This window comes from Macaca thibetana, chromosome 17 (genome assembly GCF_024542745.1).
Source record: "Macaca thibetana thibetana isolate TM-01 chromosome 17, ASM2454274v1, whole genome shotgun sequence".
NCBI lineage: Eukaryota > Metazoa > Chordata > Mammalia > Primates > Cercopithecidae > Macaca > Macaca thibetana.
Window position 1 is genome coordinate 78602362 of NC_065594.1, and position 27789 is coordinate 78630150.

The window sequence follows — 27789 nt, forward strand, 5'->3', positions numbered from 1 at the left end:
TACCCTAGAACTTAAAGCATAATTTTTAAAAAAAAAATCACAAAACAAAAATAATAACTCAGTGGTTATCTCCAGGTTATTGTTCTGTTTTCTTGCCTGATCTCAGGATGTTCTGCAAACAGAGGGGAACATTAAAAGGCGGAATGAAGGTGAGTTTCCACAGCCTTTTTGTTTTAATCATGCTGAAATACTTGCAATGTAAAACTATTTGAAGTGCACAGTTCAGTGGCATGAAGTACATTCTCATTTTTGTCCCAACATCCCCACACCAGCTCCAGAACTTCTTCATCTTCCCAAATGGAAACCCTGGACCCAATAAGCAATACTCCACATCCACCCTTACCCCCAGGCCCTGACACCCACCATTCTCCTTTCTGTCTCCATGAATCTGACAACTCTGGTGTCTAGGGAAGAAATCTCCAGTGTTTATCCTTTTGTGTCTGACTTCTTTCACTTTGGGTAATGCCCTCCAGGCTCATCCATGGTATGAGTGCCTCAGCGTTCCTTCCTTCTGAAGTTGAGGAATATTCTGTCGTGTGTGTACAACACACTTGGTTTATCTGCTCACCTGACTCTATTATCTCTTGAGTCTCAGCATTCCCCCAGCCAGTCTTTCTGGAAGATTGTGGTGCCTAGGGAGAAACAGAGACTGCTATTCCACAGAGGTGACTGAGTCTGCCCTTCCCAGGCTTTCTTCACTGCAGCTGAAGAGTAAGAAACTCTTCCAATAGTTGCGGCATTGATACACACAAGGGAGCGGTCAATGTTACCTCCAGAAATGGGGGCTGCAAGTCACAGGACCTCATGGGGTAGAAAAATGCAGCCTCGGCTGAAGGAAAGGAAAAGTTTCTCTGAAAGGTTTGGAAGTACACTCGCAGTTGCTACCCTGCGAGATATGCTGGGAGTAGAAAGGTGGGGCTTGCGATGGCTTGTTTAGGTCAAAGTTTTCTCTGCAGGGTGGTATTTCTGTGGCTGAGCTCATGAACCCCGGAATCCTGGACTCCCGTAAACACACTTTTGGTCTAGGCCAGCGGTTCTTAAACTGTGATCCCTGGACCAGCAGCATCAGCATCACCTGGGAACTTGAGAAAAATGCAAATTCTCAGCCCCGCCCCAGATCTACTGAATCAGAACTTCTGCAGTGGGTGCAGCAACTTCTCAGTAGTTGTGAGACAAATGCTGTTTCTTTCGCATGCTTATTTAATCCTTCATGTACGCATTATTTATTTATCACCTCCCAGTGCCAACTACCATGCTAGTGATGGCATTAGGCAGAGACAGGCCTGTGCCCACAGAGCTCACATTCTTATCCGTTAAAGCATGGCCAAAAGAGGCAAGGGACTCAAGATGGAGAAGCCTAATGAAGAACAGAAATGAAGGGGGTCAAAGAGACAGGCTCTGCAGATCCTGAATAGATTAGCCAGTCCCTGGAGACCTGTGTCTCGCAGGGCTGCTCCCTGGCAGGCTGTGTAGCGGATGATAGTGTAAACCAAAGTAAATTTCTAAGACCCGCCCCCACCCACCCATCATCTGAATGGACTTCCTCCTCTGCCAGGGCACTCTTAAAATTTAACCTGAGAGACTGCTCCAGGTCATGATGGGAAGTGGGGATTGGATGTGCCTCCTTGTACCTCTTGGGCATGGCACTAACATCAATGCAGACCTTAAGTCTAATAAAAAACATTTACAGGCCGGGCGCAGTGGCTCACACCTGTAATCCCAGCACTTTGGGAGTCCGAGGCAGGTGGATCACAAGGTCAGGAGATCGAGACCATCCTGGCTAATGCAGTGAAACCCCGTCTCTACTAAAAATACAAAAAATTAGCCGGGCGTGGTGGCGGGCGCCTGTAGTCCCAGCTACTCAGGAGGCTGAGGCAGGAGAATGGCGTGAACCCGGGAGGCAGAGCTTGCAGTGAGCCGAGATCGCACCACTGCACTCCAGCCTGGGCAACAGAGCAAGACTGTCTCAAAAAAAAAAAAAAAAATTTACAATCTATTCTCTCTGAAGCCTGCTACCTGGAGGCTTCACCTGCATGATAAAACTTTGGTCTCCACCACCTCTTATTGCAGCCCATACATTTTCTTTCCATTGATCTCAGCTCTTTAGATAAATTCAGCCAATTGTCAACCAGAAAATTTTAAATCTACCTATAATCCGAAAGCACCCCCCTCCCCCCGCGAGTGCTTCAAGTTTGTCCTGCCTTTCTGGACTGAATCAATGTACCTCTTAAATGTATTTGATTGATGTCTCATGTCTCTCTAAAATGTGTAACACCAAGCTATGCCCAAACTACCTGACCTGTTCCCAGGATCTCCTGAGGGCTGTGTCAGGGGCCTTGGTCACTCACATTTGGCTCATAATAAATCTCTTCAAATATTTTACAGAGTTCGACTGTTTTCGTCAGCAGTAGATTCAGTTTTTACACCCTCCATCTGGGCAACAGAGTCTATGTATTATATTCAGTTCCTGCGGCTGCCGTAACAAACTGCCACAGACTTGGAGGCTTATGAAAACACGAGTGTGTTCTCTCACAGTTCTGGAGGTCAGAAATCCAAAATCAAGGTGTCAGCAGCATCTCCCTCCGAAGGCTCTGGGGGGACCCCTTGTCTCTTCCAGCTTCTGGTGGCTCCAGGTGACCCGGGGCTTGTGGCAGCATCACTCCCATCTCAGCCTCTGTCTCCACATGGCTTCTGCCCTGTGTCCTGTCTTCTTTTCCTCCCTTATAAAGGAACTTGTCATTGGAGCTGGGCCCCACCCTCGTCCAGGATGAGCTCATCTCCATATCCTTAACTTGCTTCCATATGAAAAGACCCTTTTTCCAAACGGGCCCAGGTTCCAGGCGGGCACCATTAGCCTCCTATACTCCCCAAAGGGGCCCAAGTCTAGAACTGGAGTGTACAGAACTGGCCGGCTGGTCCTGGAGACACAGAGGTGTTGCTTGGCTTCAGAGAATTGTCCTTAGGCAAATATTCTGATAATGAGATCAGCACTCAGCGGTAGCAGTCAGGGTTGTTCAAAACTAGGCCTGTCCTTGTTTTCTTACTGACGCACTTAAACAATACCAAGGTATCCTAGCAGTCTGTTCCAGGAAGAACGTGACCTTGAAAAGGTGGCTTGCAAACTTTTTGGAGTAACAGTGTCATTTCCTCCAGTTCTGTTCTTCAGATTGCTTGGCTGTAAAGACCTTTTCATTCCATCTCAGAGAGATATTGAGTAGATGTCAAATGTACAGCAATTAGAGGTGCCATGGAGATGCTGATGGTTAAGGAAGGGACTTGAGGAATAAACAATAAGAGTGAATCCCATAGCCATTATTTGAGAAGAGAGAGAATCTGGGAAATGTAATGAGATGGCGGGGGAGGAGGTAGGAGGGGAATAAAGATGTGAAGGTTACCTGGAAAGTAGGAGAAGGAGGAAGACCAGTGGAGAAGGAGGAAGACCAGTAAGCAACTCAAACTCATTCAAAGGCGCTTGGGAACCAAGAGCTGGTGGACAAAATTCACAGGTCTTGGCATGTGAACCCCCAAGGCCTCAGAATATTAAGGGTCTAGCCCCAGGAACATGGGATGGGGGGGCTTCCAAGCCATGATGTCCTATTTATAGCATCTAGATGACAAGGTGATCCATAGTAAATAAGTACATTACCATGAGCACCAAACTAATCTAAATTAAAACTTATTTGGCAGATTTTGCTTGTAAATCTAGTTCTCAATCTTGATTGTCTCTAGTGTTAGCAGTAATGATCAATATTGATTACACACTTGGTGTATGTCGATCCTATTATCAATCTCATTGAATTCCTTCCCCACTATAATGCTATGGGTATTATTATCAGGGAGCATTTTTTTCTTTTTATTTTTTATTATGAAAAGTTTCAAACATACATGAAAAGAAAGAAGAGAATATGGCTGGGCGTGGTGGCTCATGCCTATAATCCCAGCACTTTGGAAGGCTGAGGCATGTGGGTCACCTGAGGTCAGGAGTTCGAGACTATCCTGGGCAACATGGTGAAACTCCATGTCTACTAAAAATACAAACATCAGCCAGGCATGGTGGTGGGTGCCTGTAGTCCCAGCTACTCGGAAGGCTGAGGCAGGATAATTGCTTGAACCCCAGAGGGGAAGGTTGCAGTGACTGAGATGGTGCCACTGCACTCCAGCCTGGGCAAAAGAGCAAGATCCTGTCTCAAAAAAGAAAAAAAAGAAAGAAAGAAAAGAAAGAAATATAGGCTGGGCATGATGGCTCACGCCTGTAATCTTAGCATTGGGAAGCCAAGGAAGGAGGATCACTTGAGCCCAGAAGTTTGAGACCAGCTAGGCAACTTAGGAGACCTTGTCTTTACATAAAGTGCACACAAAAAGTTACCTGGGTATGGTGGAGGTCAAGGCTTCACTGAGCCGTGATTGTGCCATTGCACTCCAGCCTAGGTGACAGAGCAAGACCTCGTCTCTAAAAGAAAAAATACAAAAAGAAATACAGACACAAATGTCCTGTTTATTCACTTCGGGTTTAATTATACAATACCAGAACATATCTGACAACCTGCTTTAGTCAAGTTCTATACATTTAAAATACTATAGGTGATGGAATTGGGAGTTATTGTGAATAAATATACATCTTCACACCTTATTACTCATGCACAATCACTCTATGTTTATTATCTAGAATTACAAAAGACACGATCTCTCCAAATGCCACAGCTGACAAAGATTTTAGAAAATTTAGGTATTTCTGTAACACACTGCTTAATTTGTCTTTCAAATTTTCTTCTTTTTTTTTTTTTTTTTTTTGTAATGGAGTCTCGCTCTATTGCCCAAGCTGGAGTGCAGTGGTACAATCTCAGCTCACTGCAACATCTCAGCTCACTGCAACCTCCGCCTTCCTGGTTCAAGTGATTCTCCAGCCTTAGCCTCCAAAGTAGCTGGGATTACAGATGGCACCACCACACCTGGCTAATTTGTGCATTTTTAGTAGAGATGGGGTTTCACCTTGTTGACCAGGCTGGTCTCAAACTCCTGACCTTAGGCGATCTGCCCAGCTCGGCCTCCCAAAGTGCTGCAATTACAGGCATGAGCCACTAGACCTGGCCATCTTTCAAATGTTCTACCACTCATATCTGTATTAAATAACTGGCAAAAATCATGAGGGGTTTTTTTTTTTTTTTTTTTTTTTTTTTTGAGGAAAGTTGTTCATTTTCTACTGGTACTGGAATAAATTATCACAAACTTAGTGGCTAAGACAACACAACGTGCTGACAGTTCTGGAGGGCAGAAGTCCAGAAAGGGTCTTATGGGGCTAACCTCAAGGTGTTGGCAATCTGCGTCGTTTCTGGAGGCCCTGGGGTAGAACCATTGCCTAGGCTTTTCCAGCTTCTAGAGGCCACCTGCATGCTGGATCGTGTAGCCTTCTCCTCCATCTTCAAAGCCAGCAGCATAGCATTTTCCAACATCTTCCTTGCTCTCTGCTGCTTCCACCATCACATCTTCTTCTCTAATCCTGACTTTCCTACCTCCCTCTCATTGAGGCAGAAATTTAAAGAAAAATAAATACTGCATTTATTCACTCCAAGGAAAGTAAGGGTTAAGCGAAAACCATAAGTTTTCCTCTACTGCAGGCAAGGCTATAGACAGGTCATGGTGACCTGGCCTGCAGAAATGAGCGCCACACACCCCCGAACAAGGTTAACACAGGAACAACAAATTCCTTTACTGTCTGTCCTGTACTGAACTGTTAGTTACGACTATGTTTGCCAATGCTTACATTTAGTAAGATTTGCAAAGCTCCTGTTTTTTGTTTGTTTGTTTGTTTTGCAGCTGCAAGGCCACTAGCTATGCAAGGCCATAAGTTATGCCAAGTTAGCAGTTATGCTATAGATGATGTGACTTGTCATTGTAAAATTTACTGTCTTTGTTTTGCTCTTGTACGCTAGCCTATACAAGCTAAACTCTGTTCAATGCTCAGCTTTTTAGATGTGAATCCACTGAGTCAGTGAGTACCTTAAAATAAACATCCTCCTGTTTTCCCATATGGGTCTCTCTGGTCCTCAGTTTACCACAACATTTTGGTGAACCAGCTAGGAGTGGAGATGGCAGGTTTACTGTCTCCTTTGCCTGTGGGGCTGAAGCCCCGGGTCAAGGGAAACCTGTGACCCCAGGTGCCGCCAGGAGAACTTCAGCCTGAAGGGGAAATCAGCTCTCCTGTGACCTGGCGCCCCTACCCAGCAGCGCAGTGGAACCTGAGAGGGGCTACAGGATGATTGCCAGGAACAGCACACTACTGGACCGTGGTGAGGTTTTGGGGCCCAAGGCAGGACCCATCCCATAAGGATGGAAGGGGAGCCTGATCACCTCCCATGGTGTAACTAGTAGTCTGACCTGGAGAGGTTGGGGGCGGCAAGAGTGGCTCACCGGTTTGGATGAAACTCACACCCCAACCAACAAAGGATGCAAGAGAGGCTTGCCACCCCAATTAGGGACACAGGAACTGGGAGTGGGGAGGTATGTGAAAGAGACAGTTCCAGGAGGAACCAATGCGGGGAGTGATGTGGGGAGTCACAGACCTCTTAGCATGGACTGTGTGCTCTGAGTGAAGTGTGGGGCCGACCTGGACTAGTGGCAAACCGCATACAGCTAATAGGAGCTGCCCCACGGCTCAGAACTGTGGCGGGAATAAAGACTTCTCCAAAGCCAAGCAGCATCTGAAAACTCCCATAATAGGAGACGGTCTGGTCAGTCCGAAACAAAAGGAAGAGTGAGTGCACTGCACCATAAAAGGAGGAAAACAGGAGGAAAGCCATCAAAACCTACTCTGTTAGAGTGCATGTTATTGAACTTTAAGAAAGGTTATGCAGGGGATTATAGAGTTAAGCTAACCACCCAGAGGTTGCGAACTCTCTGTGAATTAGAATGGGCTTCTTTGGTGTTGGATGGCCAACCGAAGGAATTATAGACAGGGAAATAATTGACCGTGTATTAAAGGTGGTGACAGGGGTCGGAGGACAGCCTGGGCATCCAGATCAATTTCCTTATATTGACTCTTGGTTAAACATAACACGGACAAGACTGGCATGGATCCAGCCCTGTTTAATCAGCTTATTGCAAAAACACTTGTGGCCTGAGCTGAGCCAAAAATGAAAGTAAGAGCAGCTTCTCCGGCAGATGCAGAGTTAAAGGGAAAGTCCCAGAGGGAGCAAGAGAGGCCAATCTTACAGGAGCCACCAGAGGGAGCAGAGATTCCTCCTCCATATGTCCCAGCTTACCCCCCTTTACCCATGCCAACAGCCTCCAGGAACCAAATTCAGGGGCTAGCATGCCCCAAGTCTCACCCTGAAGGGAAGGATCGGAGCCTCAAGAGGCCAGGGAAGGAAGTTAAGATGGTCAAGCAGGCCATCTCAGATCTGGCTGTGCTTGAGCTATGCAAATGTCTCTCAGGGAGATGCAAGGACTCATTTATTATGATGACCAAGGCCAAGTCCAGGGCAGGCAATGGACTTTCATCTATCAGCCCTTTACAACCACCGATCTCTTAAACTGGAAACACCATACTCCCTCCTATGTGGAGAAGCCCCAGGCTCTTATAGATCTGACGCAGTTCATCTTTCTGACACACAATCCAATCTGGCCAGACTGCAGGCAGATTCTTCTCACACTGTTTAACACTGAGGAGCATCAGAGAGTAACACAGGCCGCCCTCCACTGGCTAGAAGCCCATGCACCAGCAGACACAGTGAATGCTCAGGCATAAGCTCAGGGCCAGTTCCCAGACCAAGATCCCAACTAGGACCCAGAATATGCTACCCAGCTTCAGCGTTTGCAGACGCACCAAGAGGCACTTCTGCAAGGGCTAAGGGATGGTAGAAAAAAGGCAATCAATATAAGAAAGATCTCAGAGGGGCTTCAGGGAAGTGATGAGAGCCCTAGCCAGTTTTATGAAAGACTCTGTGAGGCATACCAGCTTTTCACCCATTTGACCCTAAGGCTGCTGAAAATCAGTGTACGGTAAATACAACATTTGTAGGACAGGCCTAGGGTGATATTAAGCGAAAGCTTCAGAAACTTGAAGGTTTCGCAGGCATGAACGCCACTCAGCTTATAGAAGTAGCCACCAAGGTGTATGTTAACGGTGACTAGGAGGCAAAGAAGGAAGCAGAATGGAGGCTTAAAAAGAAGGCAGATCTGTTAGCGGTAGCCCTCATAGGAAGAGAAACTAGCAATGTGAGAGGACATAGACGTGGACATGGAAGAGGTCAGGTTAGACAGGGATTCGAGAGCTGACCAAGACTAGGGAAGGATCAATGTGCACGATGTAAAAAGAAGAGACACTGGAAAGATGAATGTCCAGAAGGCAATGAAGGAAATGGCCAACGCCACAAAACAAAGAGGTCACTGACCAGGGGCTGCTGTACCCTAGGAGAACCAGATACTGATCTAATCAGGCTGGCAAGGGCTGAAGGACATGAAGATGAGGACAGACTGGGCTCCTTCTTACTGGGCCTCCAGGAGCCTGTGGTCACACAGGCTTTCCTTTAGAAGTTGGAGGCCAATTGATGGACTTTATGGTAGATACTGGGGCTGAATGCTCAGTAGTAACTTGACCCATAGGGCCTCTATCCAAGAACTGTACAACTATTGTAGGGACTACTGGAGTCTCAGAGAAGAGGCCATTCTTCCAGTCAAGGAGGTGTGTTATAGGAGGATGAAAAGTTCAGCCTGAATTCCTATACCTCCCAAATTGTCCAATTCCCTTGTTAGAGAGAGACCTACTTCAAAAACTGCAAGCACAGATTACTTTTGGCCTGCAGGGAGATATGACTTTAAATCTAACTCACCTGAAGGCCATGGTGTTAACCCTTACCATCCCACAGGCTGAGGAGTGCAGACTTTATAGAAAGAAACTACAGGCACCAGTGTAGCCTCGTATGCAGGATGAAGAGAAATTATTATTTCAGTTAGTCAGAGAAATTCCTAGCGCATGGGCTGAAGACAATCCACCTGGGTTCGCTGTCAATCATGCACCAGTAGTAGCAGAATTAAAACCAGGAGCAACTCCTGTTCAGGTTCGTCAGTACCCAGTTCCCCAAAAGGCTGTATGAGGCATCTGTAAACACTTAGAGTGACTGTATAAACATAGGATTTTAGTCCAATGCCAGTCATCCTGGAATACTCCACTTTTACCAGTACAAAAGCCACTGCCAGGACCAGGGCCTGATGAGTATAGACCAGTGCAGGACTTGCGTGTCACGAACAGGGCCATGGTAACCATCCATCCCGTGGTACCCAACCCATTTACTTTAATAGGACTCATTCCAGCAAGTGCTACCTGGTTTACAGTCTTGGACTTAAAGGACACTTTCTTTTGTATCTGCTTGGCACCAGTTAATCAGCCTATCTTTGCATTTCGGTAGGACAAAGAAGCTAACACAGCTCACCCGGACTAGGGTCCCAGGAAGGTTTAAAAACTCTCCCACGATCTTTAAGGAAGCATTGGCCTCAGACCTCAAGGCCTATACCCCGCCAAATGATAACTAACTGCACCTTATTGTGGCACGTGGATACCTTCTTTTGGTGGCCCCAACCTGAGAGGACTGTTATCAAGGAACCCGAGACCTCCTCCATCTCCTATGGAAAGCAGGTCACAAAGTATCTAAAAAGAAAGCCCAAATTTGCCATGAAGACTTTACATGTCTAGGTTTCATAGTGAGCCACAAGGAATGCCAGCTTGGCGATGAGTGAAAGCAAGCCATTTGCGTACTCCCAACTCCGACCACCCGACATCAAATAAGAGAATTTTTAGGGGCAGCAGGATTCTGCCACATAGGGATTCCAAATTTTTCACTGATGCCTAAGCTGTTATATGAAACCACAAGAGGAGAAAAAGAGCCCCTCCTTTGGGAAACTAATCAGGAAATAGCATTCAAACAGATCAAGGAAGCTTTAACTCAGGCCCCAGCCTTAGATATAACTAAGCCTTTATTTCTGTAAGTTCATGAATGAAAAAGAATGGCTATAGAGGTTCTGACTCAAGTTACAAGATTTTGGCATTGCCCAGTGGCATATTTATCTAAACAACTGGACTCCATGGCGCTAGGATGGCCTCTTTGCCTTAAGGCATTAGCCGCTACCATCTTGTTAACACAAGAAGCTAGCAAATTAACTCTGGGACAGTAGTTAACTGTCTGGGAGCCACACTCAGTTATAACTTTGATAGATCAAAGAGGGCATCATTCGTTGTCAAACCCCAAAATGACTCAGTACCAAGGGCTTCTATGTGAAAACACGTACATTATCTTAGAAACAGTGAACACCTTCAACCCGGCTACTCTGCTCCCTGTCGAACTGGGAGTTCCCCTCCATGACTGTGTCGAAACAGTAGATGAGGTATTCTCCAGTCGGAAAGATCTTACAGACTGACCCCTCAAAGACCCAGAGGTCGAGTACTTCACAGACGGAAGTAGTTTTGTGCTAGAAGAGGTTCGCACGTGCCAGGTATGCAGTAGTAACATTAGACTCAGTAGTAGAGGCTCAGCCTCTGCCTAACAGAACCTCAGCTCAAAGGGCAGAGTTAATAGGCCTGACAAGAGCACTGTTACTAGCAAAAGACAAGAAGGTTAATATTTACACTGATTCTAAGTATGCTTAAATACTTTTCCTTGTAATACTGTTTTTCTATTGTTCTGTCACTGTGCTCAACCTCCTCCCCTGGGTAAGGACCTCTTCTGTCCTTGCCAGATATGGATAGCTGTACATTGTTTTGCTGTTGTTACCCCCTTTAACCATGCTAAAAGAAGCACCCGTAGAAGGGTGTCCCCACTATACACATACTACATGGTCAAGGAACAGTACCACTAGAACCCCATTGTACCAGACCTATTATGAGTGTACTGGAACCCACCTAGGAACTTGTACTTACAATCAGACCACCTATTCAGTCTGTGACCCAGAGGATGGCCAGCCTTATGTATGAGGATGAAAACACAAAAACGGTACACGAATATTCATTGCAGGATTATGTATTATAGCCAAACAATGAACACCCCAAATGTCTATCAACTGATAGTTGGATAAAGAAAATGTGGTATATTCATAAAATGGAATATGATTTAGCATAAAACGAATAAAAACACTGATACATACTACAACACGGATGAACCTCAAAACATTCTGCTGAGTGTATGAAGCCAGACACAAAAGGCCGCGCATTGTATGGGTCTGTTTATCTAAATGCCCAGGATAGGCAAATCCATAGAGACAGAAAGGAGATTAATGACTGTCAGGGGCTATAGGACGGGGAAGGGGGAACGACTCTTATTAGTTACAGTTGTCTTTCGAGAGCTGAAAATATTTTGTGATTAGGTAGTGGTGAGAATTGTGCAACTTTGCAGCTATACTAAAAATGACTGAATTGTGTACTATAAAAGTTGAATTTTCAACTTTTTCATATAAAATTCAACTTTTTCATATAAAATCTTTCTAAAATGATTCAGAAAGGTTGCACTGGAAGTTCTCAGCAAATCCTAAGCAGATAGCATAAGGGATTTTCACGCAAGGGAGCACATCACATAACCATCACCTCAATAAAAACTAGAACATTCCCAGAGCCCCAGAGGCACCCCTGGAGCCCCCTCCCAGTCACTCAGTCACTACTGCCACCCAAAGAGTAACAAAAGATGAGTTTGGGTGGTTTCTGAACTTCGTGAAATCACATGGAATATACTTTCTTTACGCCTGGTTTCTTTCATCCAACATGGTGCTATGAGATTCGTGCACACGGTTGTGTGTGCATAGAGCATGTCCATCCCATTGTGGGACAGAATTCCATTTTGAGTTCCTCTGTTCCATGCCATGCTTTACTTGCTTATTCTACTGCAAATGGACTTTTCGGTTTGTTTCTAGCTTTTGGCTATTAGTGTTGCGAACATTTTTGTGCATGTCTTTTGATATATGTACGTACAATATTCCTCCTGCATGTATTCTGCAGATTGCTGGGTTGTAAGATATGTGGACAATAAGGTTTAGTGTACAATGCCAAATACCTTTCCTAAGTGTCTATACCAGTTTATACTCCCAACTGCAAAATATCAGAGTTCCAGGGGAATGCTTTAAAGCAAAAGTATAAAAATATGTGGTCCTCAATATGTCAAGAAAGGCAGGACGGTGGCCATACATTTTATAAATGAAAATAAATGAAGCAAGACAGAAGACACAATCTCCCGGAGAAATGGAGACGGTGTAGTAGTCCGTTTGCAACACTGCTATAAAGAAATACCCAAGACTGGCCAATTTATAAAGGAAAGAGGTTCAATTGACTTACAGTTCCACATGACTGGGGAGGTATCAGGAAACTTACAATCATGGCTGAAGGTGAAGGGAAAGCAAGTACCTTCTTCACAGGGCGGCAAGAGAGAGACAGAGCAGGGGAAACTGCCACTTATAAAACCATCAGATCTTGTGAGAACTCATATCACAAGAACAGCATGGGAGAAACCATCTCCACGATCCAATCACCTCCCACCAGGTCCCTCCCTCGAGATGTGGGGATTACAGTGCGAGATGAGATTCGGGTGGGGACGCACAGCCAAACCACAGCAGACACAGAGTGCCACCTGCATGGGCCGTGTGACCCACACCTGCATCCTTGCGGCCTCTGCAATGTATGGCCTCATTGTGAAGGCAGATTTCCAGCTGCTTCTCCTGCCATGAAATTTTCTTGCGTTAACTGTGTTGCCAGATAGAATTCATCTTCTGTGGAATACTCTTGCTGTGTTCAGTTAGTCCCCAGGTGTCTTGGGAGCTCTTATTTTGGTTTCGGTCCTGTGGTAGGAACTCTGCATGATCCAGGAGGCAGTCAGATGATGTCTGCATCTGGGGCTCCAGTGGCAAGCACTGGACAGTGGAGCTGGCAGAGATTAAACAAGCATCCGTGCACTGATATCTACCGATCTCACATGTCCCATGTTTCTCAGGCTATAAGATGGAGAACAGGCATAAAATGTCCCACCAAACTCAGAGAGAAAACAGTAGGCCAGATTCACAGTCAGAGGAGCAACCTTTATCAATGTGCTCTGATCCTGTCTTTGAAAATTTCCTGGGAAGGAGATGTCCTTCTTCCCTTTCTTCCTTTGTTTCTCCCCTAGCCCCATGCAAAGCTGAAAAAGAAAAAATTCTTCTAATGTCTCTGCACCAACATTGGGTCATGGTTGGTTGAGAGTCCACCTGTGCCAGGTGCCATGACAAGTGGTTTCATGGACACTGTCACACAATCTGCCTGGGGCAGGAGTTCTCATCTCCATCCTATAGGTGAGGGGACAGAAGACAACGATTAGGACAACCCGTTGAGATTCCTCAAATGAAGACACTCAAACACACACTTCCAGCTCTATTAAGGGGAAATCTACACACAACAGAATTCATCCATTATTCATGTATAGTATGATGAGTTTTAGGGAATTTGGGCCTAGGCCTTCAGAATAACCTAAAACCATGTGCACTACTAAACATCGATTTCAGCCATTTCTAGGCAGAGAGGACCTTGGCAGTTGCATCTTGAATAAGTAGCTGACCTTGGGATAGTTGGGACTCCAAAGGAAATACCGGAAATGTGAAGTTTTCTTGAGGTCATCAGACATCTCCAAATGTAGGCACTGTTTATTATGATAATTGAACTAGGACCCTCTTGCTTTTCCAGAATCATGTGGTTCAGGAACCCAGTGAATCCCCTGCATTCCACAGCCTCCAATTCCATTTTGCCTGTCATTGAAGACTTCTGTTCCAATACTTATGGATTTGCTACATTTCTCGTGCTGTAGCATTTTGGTAGCCTGATCCAAGACCTTTTGGTGACCTATCTGAGAAATTTAAAATATTTTAAGTGGAAAACTTAGGCCTCAGGTTTCAATTTCAACACAATGCAGAACTATTTCTTCACCTGACATTCACTTTGCATAATGAGAAATCTCTAGAACCCTAATGGGCACACAGAAGGATCAGTTCATCTGAAAATAACACACCCCCTAGAACAGGAGTTTCACTTGTTGACTGGCCATAATGTCTTTTGGGCTGTTGATCACAACTAAAAAACTTGTTGAAATGATGCAGCTGAACTGACTTACATACATGGTGGGTCTAGCCCTCGGCCTCCTCACAGCCCCACCTCTGCTGGGCTACTCCAGTTATTCTGCAGAACTCAGAGGTGATCATGTCTCCCTCTCTTCCTATCCCACTGCCATGACAAAACCTTCAGGGGATTCTCCCTGGCCACAGGTGTAAACCCCAAACTCTGAAGGTTGCACATAACACACTTCACACGGCAGTGCCAGCTTGGTTTCCAGCACCCATTCTTGTCACTTCAGACTCTGAGCATGATGCTCCCTCCAAATAACCAGGTTTTTAATATCTCAGAACTATGCACAGGCTGCAACGTCTGCCAGAAACACCCTCCCCTATTTTGAAGTGTCTGTCTTTGTTAAGTTGGCCTGACTTCCTGGTGTGGTGTACATTGTTCTGGTACAGACACTGATGACACAGTATTGTTATTAGGGGTCCCCACAGTGCAGGACAGGACATGGCCCATAGTGGGTGGCCAGCATATGTGACCGTAAGAGGCAGGAGGACTTGGGGTGATCCCCGAGGCAATTGTGTGGTCAACATGTGGCCGTGCTAGTGTTGGTGGTTCCATTTCACTATGACCCAGGCCGTTTCCTTCTCCTGGTTTCCTCGTTTGCTTTGAGAGAGGGCAGTGGGAAGGGAGGACTGCCAGGTGGAATGAATTGGATGTAGGAGTGGTGGCTCTGGCCTTGAGCATAACATTAGACTTTTCCAAATGACTGATAATAATACAAACAGTTACTGAAAACACGGTCAGCTCCTGCTCATTAACAAGACGGCATGTTTCACAGCTGCCTGGGCAATCGTGTGCCACTCAAACAGAATGATTTGATGTGAAATGAGCTTACTTTCAAAGTCACAAATTCATTGTTTATGAAGACCCAGACTCTTGCCAGAGTTTTTACTGGGTTGTCGGTTGTTTATTCAAGACCAAGTAAACAGAAAGTTGTACGCAGGACCACATGCTGGGATGGTGTAGCCCAAATGCCAGGAGGTTCTGCCTAGAGGAATAACTGTTCAACAGAGTCCCAGATGTCAAGCAGCCAGGTGTAGGGCTTCCAGCGGGAAGGAGGCCTCCAAGCAGAAAGGTCAGGTGGGTAAGAACCCAGCAGGGATGGGGAGCACAGGGCCCCAGAGCTGTCCAAGTCACCCTAGAGCTGCAGGGAAGAGGTTGGGGTGGAGGCTGGGGCCATCAGGGATGGGCATGAAGATGTGAGGAAGCTAAGAGCGTAGCTGACATTGTTGCACATTGTTTAAGGTTGTTAATATGGAATCTGCTTTTTTCAAAATAATCAAGAGACCACATGGTCATCTTCACCTCTCAGGGTCTTGCTCTGTCACCCAGACTGTAGTGCAGTGGCACGATCACGGCTCACTGCAGGCTTGAGCTCCTGGGCTCTTCACAGGAGCTTAGGAAATACTTGTTGAATGGCTAAATCATCTCACTCTTCACAGGAAAGTAAACTCATAAGTAGGTGCTCTTTCTACCTCCATTTCCTAGGGGGAGATAAGCTCATGGCTCCAAGGCATTACACTCCACACGTGCAGAGCCAGAACTCCAGGCCCCTTGGCTGCGGAGGCTGTGTGTGAGCCAAGATGGTGCCACTGCACTCCAGCCTGGGCGACAACAGCAAAACTCCGTCTCAAGAAAAAAAGAAATCAATTAAAATAAAACGATGGAGAAGCCAAAGCATTCAGACTTGGTTTTCTGCAGGTGGGAAAGTACTGCACAGAGGCCAGACCCCTTCAGACGTGCCTGCCCCTTACACAGCCGGCTCGGGAGCTAGGTGGCCATTTTCCCATGTGAAGGAGAACATCTCCCTCCTCATTCGGGGCATCTGGGGTCAGAGACCAGGACCCCCCCTCTCCCTGCTTTTCCTACGTCCATCTGTCCAATGGATGCCAAGCTTTGACTGGTTGTCAGGCACGGGGCTGGGCCCCAGGAGAACCGGAGTGAGGACGAGACCTCTTCTTTGTCCTGGTGAAGCTCTGTTCCTGGGCAGGTTAGTCAGGTACCAGGACACCACAGAGGGCAGTGGGTGGAGGGCTTCAAAGCCATGCCCTCTGTAACTGGCCAGCAAGTGTTGCCACCAAGAGCCGTAAGGGGGCTTCAAAACGCTGGCACCTGCTACTGACAGGTTTGTGGAATCTTCTTGAGATTAAAAATGAAAATGCTGCTGGCCTCTGTCTGCACACATTCTCCAGCGCCTCTGTGTCTTCATCAGGGCAGATCATTCTTTACAATCTTGAAGGTGCTCAATGAGCTGGCTAGTTAGAGCTTCTCTGAAGTCTTGTGTTCAGGTGGGACACTTGACTTTTGCTTTCAGGCCCCTCTTGGCAATGGAGTCAAAGGGAGCAGTGATTCTCACACCCTAATGTGCAGAGGAATCCCCTGGGGCTTGTCGGAATGTAGACGTCACGCTCTGGGTGTGGACGAGGACCCTCTGCCCGCAAGCTCCTAAGTGCTTGTCTGTTCGTGGCTGCTGGGCTGCAGGTCACCCCTTGACCAACAAGCGCTTAGATGGAGGCTTCTCTGCTGTGGCTGTACTGCCATCCTGGACGGATCACTGTCTGTTGTGGGAGCTGTCCCGTGCACTGTGACATGTTCAGCAGCGTCCCAGCCCTCCACCCACAGGATTACAGTAGCGCGTCCCAGCCCTCCACCCACAGGATTACAGTAGCACTCCCACCCTCAATCAGGACAACCAAAAATGTCCGCAGACATTTCTGTTTGCACCCCGTGGGGGGCTGGGGCATGGGAGTGGGGTGTTGAGAACCCCCGATTAGGAGACTTTCAAAGACTCTCCCACATCCAGTTTTTTTATGATCAAAAGTCCATATCAAATCCTCTTAGTTGGAAAGCACGCATCACTCTAAGGCTGAAAAAGATAACTCCACAGCTGAACTCTAAATGTCCTCTTAAAAATATAAAATCCCAGTTCAACCTGTCTTCACAACGGCCGCATGTAGCAGCCCCTCCACAAAGGCTGGGCACAGTGGCATTTGCATCCCCTAAGGGACCCTGGAGTGCATCCTGACTGAGAGAGTGGATGGGGAGGGGATGCTGGGTCTCTGGCTCAGGTGTTTCATGTTGGGGAGCCCACCAGGTAGAACAAGTATCCTCCACCCAACTCAGCACCACAGCCTTCCTTGAAAGGCAAGAGGGCAATTCATCTTGTGCCTCAGCAGAATCGTCCCTTCCTTTACAAGGGGACTTTGCTCCATGATCTGACAGACCCGGGAAGTGTGTGAAGGTTTTACACGATGACTCAGTGCACATCAGAGTCAGACAGGACGGCCGAACACTGATTCCAGAGATAGGCATGTGGGCCCCGCCTGGGAAGGAGAGTTGCCTGGGAGATGGTAAGCCGCAGAGAGCACCCAGAGGGGTCAATTTGCACAAGGCCACTGCATACACTGGTGCATGCTTCCTTGAAAATGTGACATTAGTTTTCTTTGCTCTGAAAGAAGCAATGTTTCAACTGTTTCAACAGTTGGGTAAATTACTGTGCTTCCAGTAACAAAGACAGGTTTTCAGATGCAAAGTGACATGTACAGCTACTGTGGAGAAATGTCCATCAGGTGGAGTGCTAAGTGGGGACAGTGTGCCACCACTGAGCCAAGAATGGAGGAGATGAATGTGTGTATGATATGGAAAACAAATGGAAGGAGAATTCAGAACCTTTCAAATTTGTTTTATATAAGGAGTAGAGAAGAATAATGAAAACAAGCACAAAAATTAGACTTTTTTTTTTTTTTTTTTTTTTTTTGTGTTAGGCTCTTGCTCCTTAGCCCAGGCTGGAGTGCAGTGTCACAATCATAGCTCACTGCAGCCTCCACCTCCCAGGCTCAATTGATCCTCCCACCTCAGCCTTCTGAGCAGCTGGGACTACAGGCACACAACACCTCACTTGGCTAATTTTTGTATTTTTTGGGGAGATGGGGTTTTGCCATTTTGCCCAGGCTGGTCTCCAACTCCTGGGCTCAAGCAATCCTCCTGCCTGAGCCTCCCAAAATGCCGAGATTACAGTCGTGAGCCACCACACCCAGCCTAGACTTTTTAACATCTGTTTTCTTGCATAATTGGTTTTGGGGTCATGAATTTATAAAAAAAAATTAATAGAATTTGTTTTTGGTTTTTGAGAAGGAGTTTTGTTCTTTGTTGCCCAGGCTGGAGTGCAATGGCGTGATCTTGGCTCACCGCAATCTCCACCTCCCAGGTTCAAGCGATTCTCTTGCCTCAGCCTCCCATGTAACTGAGATTACAGGTGCCTGCCACCATGCCCAGCTAATTTTTGTATTTTTAGTAGAGATGGGGTTTCACCATGTTGGCCAGGTTAGTCTTGAACTCCTGACCTCAGGTGATCCGCCCACCTCAGTCTCCCAAAGTGCTGGCATTACAGGCATGAGCCACTGCACCCGGCCAGAAGTACTTTACAGATCTGTATTTCCTAGCTCTTCCACTATAAAAGCTTAAAATCCATGACCAACCCTCAGCCATGTCCAGAGGGTGCCTTGCAAATTTCTAACTTAAAAAAAACTCTGGAATCCTTGGAGAATGAGCTGAGTCCATGTTTGGGCCAGGAAATGTATAAGATGAGCTGCAATATCATATGCAATAGCAAAGATGTTCTCAAAGACCGTGAGGGTCAAGACAACAGGGCCCAGGAGCAACCTGGAGAAGCACCCACTGGCCAAGACGAGACCATTTAAACATCAACAAAAATAACTCAGTGCAACACATCAGATATGTTTAAATCCATTAAGTTCATTCTGGCACAAAAGGGAAAAACAAACTGGTCGCTGCAGGAGATGCAGCGAACTGACTCATTGTTTTGCGAACTGGAAATTAAAGGAAAACACTTATAATTTATCCTGTGGTGGCTGTACTGGTGGCTGACCAAATGGTATAGATAAGGGGAACTTTTCCTCACCAGGAGTATTCCAGTTACTAGGTAGAGGCAGACACCACTATTTTGCAGCCTGTAATCATGGAATCAAACATCATAGCAGCCCCACAGGACATTATCTGCCTTTGGATGGAAGACTACAGCACCATCTACCAATATTATCAGTAATCTTGCCAAAAAAATCCAAATCTAAATTTGGTGAAGCCTCTAGATCCAATGATCCATTTATAGGAAATACAAAGGAGAGAGGAAAGTGTTAAGAGACAGACTCTGGCCAGGCGTGGTGGCTCACATCTGTAATCCCAGTACTTTGGGAGGCTGAGGTGGGTGGATCACTTGAGGTCAGGAGTTCAAGACCAGCCTGGGGAACATGGCGAAAACTCATCTCTACTAAAACTACAAAAAATTAGCCAGGTGTTGTGGTGTACGCCTGTAATCCCAGGTACTTGGGAGGCTGAGGGAGGAGAATTGCTTTAACCCAGGAGGCAGAGGTTTCTCAGAGTGAGCTGAGATCACACCACTGCACTCCAGCCTGGGGACAGTGTGAGACTGTCTACAAAGAGAAAAAGAGAGAGAGAGACACACACACTCTAGAGATGCCATCTGAGAAACCCAGCAGGAAACCCCATAGGACAAACACCCCATTTTCTTCAACAAATACATTTCAGGGAACTCGAAGGTGGAAGGGAAATTTATAGGTTAGAAAAGGCTTAAAAGAAATACCCACTCAAAATATGAGCACTGATGAGAAAACTGAAAAAAATTAGTATGCATCAAAAGACAATTGGAGAGAACACTGGCTGGAGGTTTGATGACATCAGGGGATAACTGTGAATTTTTAAAGTCTAGTGAGTATCCTGATCTCTTAGATATGCCTTGAAATATGAGGGGATGGAATGAGGTGATGTCTGGGGTAGGCTTCAAGTCACACAGCAGGGGACCTAGCTAAGCACTGAGTGTGGCTGAAGCTGGATGGTTCATGGGGAGGCATTGGACAGTTTTGTCTCTTTTTTGTTTATTTCATTATATTTATGTGTATATATACGTATATAATACAGATACACATATATATACACGTATATTATACATATATACACACACACACATATATATATATATATATTTTGAGACGGAGTCTCGCTCTGTTGCCCAGGCTAGAGTGCAGTGGTGCGATCTTGGCTCACCGCAACCTCTGCCTCCTGGGTTCAAGTGATTCTCCTGCCTCAGCCTCCTGAGTAGTTGGGATTACAGGTGCATACCACCACACCTGGCTAATTTTTGTATTTTTAGAGATGAGGTTTTGCTATGTTGTCCAGGCTGATCTTGATCCTGACCTCAAGTGATCTGCCTGCCTCAGCCTCCCAAAGTGCTGGGATTATAAGCATAAGTGCCATGCCCAGCCTTTCTTTTTCATATGTTTGAAGTTCTGTATAATAAAAAAATAGAAGAGGCCGGGCGTGGTGGCTCAAGCCTGTAATCCCAGCACTTTGGGAGGCCAAGACAGGCGGATCAAGAGGTCAGGAGATCGAGACCATCCTGGCTAACATGGTGAAACCCCATCTCTACTAAAAAATACAAAAAACTAGCCGGACGAGGTGGCAGGCGCCTGTAGTCCCAGCTACTCAGGAGGCTGAGGCAGGAGAATGGCATAAACACGGGAGGCGGAGCTTGCAGTGAGCTGAGATCCGGCCACTGTACTCCAGCCTGGGCGACAGAGTGAGACTCCGTCTCAAATAAAAAAAAAAAAAAAAATAGAGAAACACATAGATCAGAGTCAAGCACATATAAGAATCTTAAGCTCCAGAAGAAGTGGTGTCTTGGCCTTTGTTTGAATTTCCTTTCTGGCTCTCTCAGTATGTACCAGTTTCGTGATTTATAACCAGGAACAGAAGCAGCAAGGAGTATTTAGGATGGCTTGAATTTGGAAGAATCATGCGATGGATACACATGCAGACTCTGGAGCCAAGCTCATAGTTTCAAACCCCGCCTCCTAGCTGTATGACCTTGGTCCCACTGTATACAATTGTATAGCCAATTTTTTTCCACATACCTCATCCTTGTATGCTGGTGACATCAGCTGGGCCAAGAAAGGCTTCATTTGTTGAGTGCTTTGCTTTGGTGCATGTGGAATTTCAGATCTGAGTCCATTTTCAAGTGGAGTGATTAAGTAGACAGGAAGACGTAACAGTTCGGAGTTTCAAGAGGTCTGTGCCAGAGATGTGCATTTCAAATTCATCACCTAGATGATGGATGTCAACATATAGTTAGCATAGACATGGAGGGGGGTCATCACAGAGATGGCGAATGTAGTCATATAGTCGGCATACAGATGATGGATGTTGTTGTCAACGTCATCACACAGATGATGGACATCACTCTGTCGCTCAGGATGTCATCACTGTCATCACATTGGTGATGATCATCATCATGTAGTCCACACATAGACAATGGACGTCATCACATAGATGATGGGTGTCATTATAGTCATCACACAGATGAAGGACATCGTCATATGGTCAGCATATGAATGAGATCAGGCAAGCCACAAGAAGTGAGCACTGACCCCAGGGGACCCGGGAAACAAGATGCTGGACAGCAGCACAGGAGGAACAGCTGTGGTGTGAAGGAGGAAGGAGGGGTGTGCAGCCAAGTAAGAATGGTACACAGGGCGGAGCAAGCTTTGGCTCCCACACTGCTGCTGGTCAGGTGAGGCAAGCTCTGAGGACCAGGCTCTGGAAAACTTGGCAAGAGCATCATGGGTTGACGGGGGAATCTGTGCTCCATGCATGGCTTGTGATGGTTAGGGACATGGAGCTTTGTACAAGGACCCACTTTCTGTCAGAGGACAGTAGAGTTGAGGTCACAGCAGCATGGTCAGAACTGGGATATCTCAGAGCGGGCCCCTGAGACCAGATAGGCTAGCTTTCTGGGTGCCTTGTTGGGATTGAGGACCTCCCGCCAATCATGGCCACTGCCCCTCCCTAGAGGTACACGGGAGGCACAGGCACAGGCTGCTGTGGGGGCTGTGGGGAACGAAGGGACCCACCACCTGCCACACTGAGGTAGACGCTTCCTCTGACTCCAGGAGTCCCAAGCGCTGGCCCCAGGGAAGTGTGTGGTGGCCCAGGAAGAGCGAGCAACTGCCATGTGGACAACTCAGGAAATGGAGAGCAAGTTCCTTATGTCCCACATACACTCAAGGAAGGTGACCTGCTCAAGTGATGGAGGTTGGCGGAGAAGGGGGTTGAGAACCTGGACTCCACAGGCAGGGGGTCTACACTGGCACCAGTGAAGCAGGCAGAGCCTCAGGCACCTCCCACTGCATCATTGTGTCCCGGGGACCCAGCAACCCGAGGGGGCTCTGTGGACTTTCCTTGCAGAGCCGCACAGAGGATTTCTTCCCTCTACTCAGTTCTAAAATGATGTCCCTTGCTCCCTTAAGTATGGCGACCCCTCCCATGGCGCAGCTAATATGTGTGATGACACAATCCACACAAGATCCACGCAGCAGATTTCTCTTAGGATGGAATTTCTCAATGACACGTGTTCATGTGTGTGAACCTCCTTTGGTGGAATTTCACGGGGTGAAATAGAAAAGGACAAGGAAATTCTGAGAGGTGCAGGAGGCTTTTTTGGCATGGTGATGAGACATCTTTCTCAAAGCTCACCCTGTCTCCAGGTAAACACTCACTGAGACAGTAGGAATAATGGGTGAAGGAAGTTACAGTGGATCAAAACTACAGTTCTCACTCCACCAGGGGCTCTTACCATCTGCAAAGTAGAGCTCACATAGGGGGGTGGTGGGAATTGGAGTGATACTCTGGACCAGCTGTGCAGCGCTCCTGTTGCAGAGACAGCTGTGGACCCAAGGCTCACGTGGGTGGACAGAGCAAAGACGGCAGAAACCTGTTGCTCAATTTTTATCTTAAGGAAAATGAGCTCTGAGTCAGCTGAAGATCTGGTAATTCTAGGTGCTCCTACACAGTATTTACCAGGAACCAAAACTTCTAGAGTTGAGGCAACCTCAACTATGTGGGTCAAGAAACAACAGGAAACTCAGAAGACAGAGAAAACGTGGGAATGGAGCCTAGTGAAGAAGCATCGATGGCAGTTATCTGGAAGGGATGAGGGCTGGAGGACTGTGGATATTTAAATTCTCATTTCTATTTTTCAGTATTTTATACACGTTCTACTAGGAGCAAGTACTGCTTTTATAATTAGAAAAAAGTGCAGAGGCTATTTCCATAAAGAGAGGAAGGGGAAAGTTTACTGGATTTGCCTAGAACATGAGATTGTGACTGGAGAGAGACAACAGTGATAAATTCCTCTATTTTAAGCTATACAAATCTAGGAAGTCTACAGCATCTAGAAATGTAGGAAATCTGAGTGTAGAGCCTGGCCGTGGATTCTGTTCTTCATGTTTGGAATGTACACATTGAAAGAAAATTATCATTTTAAATTCTGTACAATGTTTTACTTTAAAAGAAGACTGTATCTTCTAAACTTCAAACATTTTTTTACCTACTTTTGAAAGTGTTTCCCTTTTTCACTTGACTGCCAGGATGCTCAGAGCTAAATTTGGGGCTTAGTCTGTGTTGTTAAGGATAACAACCATCTCTTCCCTTTTTTCTTTAATGTCCATTATTTTATGCTTTCTTGAATGATTTTATGATGTCTTTATTACAAGCCCCTATAATCCTTTTGGCTGGAGGTATAGTAATAGTAAATGATATTATTTGACAGAGAAACTGTGAAGTCAAGAGGAACAGGGATTTTCCTCAGTCACGGGTATCAAAGCTGGAGCTCATATGGTGCTGGACTCCACACTTGGGCTACTGAGCTAGAATCTAGCCTCTCAGACTCCTCATCCAGTGCTCCTTTCACGCTGCCAAGCTAAGCAGAGGACATTGGGTGGCTGTCTGTGACAGCTTATCATGGATGGTGACAGAGGGGTCATATTACCTCCCACTCACTTCTGGTCATGCCCACCTGGAAAGGTGGGAAGTCATTTACCAGGCAGTGTGGGCCCTGCTGTTTCCCCACTCCTGGAAGCACCGGCTCAGAACCAGCTGGACAGGGCTGCCACAGCCAACGGTGACAATGTTTCCCAATCTTGGTTTCAGAGCAAGGCTAGTTCCTCCAGAAACTTGCTGTCCTCATCCTGTCCTGGTTTGGTGATGTTTCTGTTCAAACATCTGTCTCTGAGGGCCCGAGTCTCCCGACATGTCCTGGCGCCATCGCCCTGCGTGGTGTGCGCTCTGGCCGTGTTAGTCCACTCGGCTGCCATGACACAGCTCCACAGCCTGCGGTTTAAGCAGCAGACGTCACTGCCTCGCAGTTCTGGAAGCCAAAGTCCAAGATTAAGGCGTCAGCAGGGGCAGCTTCTTCTGAGGGCCGTGAGGAAGGGATCCGTTCCAGGCCTCTCTCCTTGTCCTGTGGATGGCCATCTTCCCCGCGTCTTCACTCACCTTCCCTCTGTGTGAGTCTGTGTTCAACCTCCTCTTCTCACAGGGATACCAGTCCTGTTGGATTGGGTTCCACTGTATTGACCTCATGTTGACTTAATCACCTCTCTAAAGACCCTACTCCAAATCCAGTCACTTTCTGAGGCGCCGGGGGTTAGGACTTCAACACAGGAATTTGGTGGGGGCACAGTGGAGCCTGCAGGGCCTGCCCCCATCTCCGCAGAGGCCGGTGAGGGTGCTGAGCACCTCGGCCGACCAGGCCCCAGGTCAGACGAATCTCCTCATGTACCATGTGACTACGCCAACTTTCCCCAGCTCTCTGCCCGTGGTTTCTTCACAGGAAGCCGCTGCCCTCCTGGCAGCATTGTTCTGAGGATTAAGGGCCATGCTGGAAAGTGCCAGCACCTGACAGGAGTGCAGGAAGGTGTGGTGAGTGTCCCTGACACAGAGGGATCAGCCTTTGTGAGGAGGAGGCCCTGCCTGCTCTCCTCCTGAGCTGGTGGGTCAGTCACACCAGGACAAAGGTCTGCCCAGGGCTGTGTGGGTTCCTCCTCCCTGAGCCTCACACCAGCGTCTATGGAGCACCTTCTGGAGCTCAGCTCAGTGTCTTGTCTGGAGACACTGACACCTTTGGCTTCTCAGCAACTCTTGGATCTGGATCTGGCTCTAACCTCAGTGGCAGTCCTGCCCATTTCTAGGACCTCGCAATTCAGCCTCGTGTCTTTACCTGTGGCTCTTTTGCAAGGCTCAGAAAGCTCTAGGGTCAGTTCCAGGTGACTCCCGCCAGCATGCGAGTAGGAGCCACCACCCCCTCTCAGCCAGTGCCACCATATTCCAGGCAAATTCCAACTGACACAGACTTCAAGAAATGACTGTAGCCATTGTTCCTGCTTCTTCCAAATGGAAGAGCACATTATTGGGGTCCCCTCTAGCATGCATTTCATTCCCCACCTTGAGGCAGGGGATGCCTGGGCTTTCCCCTGACTTGCACGGGGAGATATCAGAGTGAAAATGAATCTGCCCAAATCACATGTGGACAAGAAGGTGCAAACTCCAGACTCCTGTGCTGCATCCTCATCCAATGTATGCGTAGCATGACAAGCCCGGACCGTCACCAGTCATCAAGCCAACCTGTGCCAGGCAACCTCGTACATCAAGGGTGCAGGCTCAGCCCACTGGGGTGGGCAACCTGTGCCCCTTCAATCACTGCGTCTGGCTAAGCTGGCAAGGAGCCTCCCAGGTGGGGCAGGTGATGGCTGCACCCCTGCTCCTGGCTGGAGTCGCTAACCCAGCACCCTTGGGAGCCACCGTCTGCCACCAGGGAGGAACCGCAGCCAAGGAGGGAGGACACAGGCCCCGTCTGTGTGATCTCTGGAGTATTTCTCAGACAGCATTTGTGGGACCCTGGCCGCGGGCCAGGCTCTAGAGGAGCAGGTGTGCCTGTCAGTGGATTTGGGGAAATAGTCGTCAGCAGGAACCTGTCTTGGAAGCAAAGTTCATCCAAGAGGCTTTGAGGGATACTAAAGGAGAAGCTGCTTAATCTAACTTACTACAATAAGGAAACCTAACCTCCTCTTAGTTTTTTGTCCCTCAATGTCCCTATTAACATCCCACGTCCTTGGAACTGGTAATGTTCCCTAGAACGCCTGGGGGAAAACATGGGTCAAAGAGAGTATTGAGCAAAAATTAATGCTGAATTCTCTCCTCTTATTTGTGCTGAGTTCTGGTTAAAAATATAATAATAATAACATTTGCTCAGGACTTACCATGAGCCAGTCAGCAGCGTTTAGCCCATTTCCTCCTCAGGACTGCTCCAGGTGCTGCAGACTATTACCATCTCATTTTATAGATGAGAGGACTGAGGCAAAGGAAAGTCGAATAACTTGCCCAAGGTGAAACAAGCAGTAAGCGTGGCATGAAGACACAACTCACCCTTGGTGGCTTAATTTCATTGTCTTTTTCTATTTGCTCAAGTCTAAATAATATTGTCAAGCTGTACCAGGCAGATTCCACAGGCTGTGAGTGCAAAGTGCACGGTAACCAGAACATTCGTCAGAACACCTTCAAAGACCGCCACGAACCCAGTACAGATGCCAAGGATTAAAGGAGATGAAATAATGAGCTTTGCCGGTTCACTTGTTATTTTGTGGAGAGCAGTTTGGTGATGCTGGTCAAGTTTAAAATGTGCCTTCCCTTTGACCCAGCAATTCCGTTGCTAAGAATGTACCCTTTGGAGATAAAGAGACACATGTGCAAAGGTGAAAATGTAAGTCGTGCATGTCTTTTCTCTCTACACCTTGTCCCTCTCTCTCCTTTCTTTTAGTGGATGACCCTGCTTTTCATTTCCCAAAGAAAACAGAAGCAACCAGCAGAGAACCGCATACCCCTCAGCCTGTGTCCAGCAGAGCCTCCCTCCTTTCTTCGTCTCCAGACCCAGCTCTGGCACCCCTGCCCTCTGGTGCCCAATCTCCTCCCTCCTGCCTGCTGGAAGACATCACTCTTTTTTTGCATGGTCAGTTTTCTCCCTTTCTACCGGGCTATTTTCATCCCTCTGTACACCTGCTGTCATTCTGCCATTGAAAAAACCTGAGTCCTCTCTTTACCTGACCTAAAACTTCCCTCAATACTGTTAAAGTCTCCACTCCTCTTTATAAAACAAAACACGAAGTGCTCGTGCTCGCACTCAGCGTTCCCATCCTTCCTGGAACCCACTCCCATCAGCCTTTGGTCCATACCACTCTGTCAAGGGCTCCCTCCAGTCACCTCCTGATATGGTTTGGCTTTGTGTCCTGACCCACATCTTTTTTCGAATTGTAATCCCTGCGTGTCAGGGAGGGGTCTGGTGGGAGGCGATTGAATCATGGGGGCAGATTTCCCCCTCGCTGTTCTCGTGATAGCGAGTGAGTTCTCACGAGATCTGGTGGTTTGAAAGTGTGTGGCACGTCCCCCTTTGCTCTCTCTTCTGCCGCCATGTGAAGAAGGTCGTTGCTTCCCCTTTACCTTCCGCCATGCTTGTAAGTTTCCTGAGGCCTCCTCAGCCATGCTTCCTGTGCAGCCTGCAGAACTGTCAGTTAAACTTCTTTCCTCATAAATTACCCAGTCTCAGGTGGTTCTTTGTAGCAGTGTGAGAATGGACTAATACACCTCCACTTTGCCAAATCCAGCGGCAGATTCTTGGGCCTCATTTTATTCTCATTAGATTTATTGGGTCACTGCCTTTTTGAAATACTTTATTCACTTGGCTTTTGAACGCCCCTCTCTTGGCCCTTGCAGATCTCTGCTTCTCTCTCATGGTCTGCATTGTTGGTTCC

General features: G+C 47.1%; 1 protein-coding gene and 1 long non-coding RNA gene across 2 annotated transcripts in view; one reads left to right on the top strand and one right to left on the bottom strand.

Moving 5' to 3' along the window:
• Positions 1-27789, top strand: part of UBAC2 (UBA domain containing 2) — an 885094-nt gene that overhangs the window by 254595 nt on the left and 602710 nt on the right. The window lies entirely within an intron of this gene.
• LOC126940235 (uncharacterized) lies at positions 21024-27345 on the bottom strand. Its single transcript, XR_007720683.1, has 3 exons — positions 27214-27345; positions 26245-26706; positions 21024-21252 (listed from the first exon to the last, which is right to left on the bottom strand). It is a non-coding gene; the product is annotated as an uncharacterized LOC126940235 (long non-coding RNA).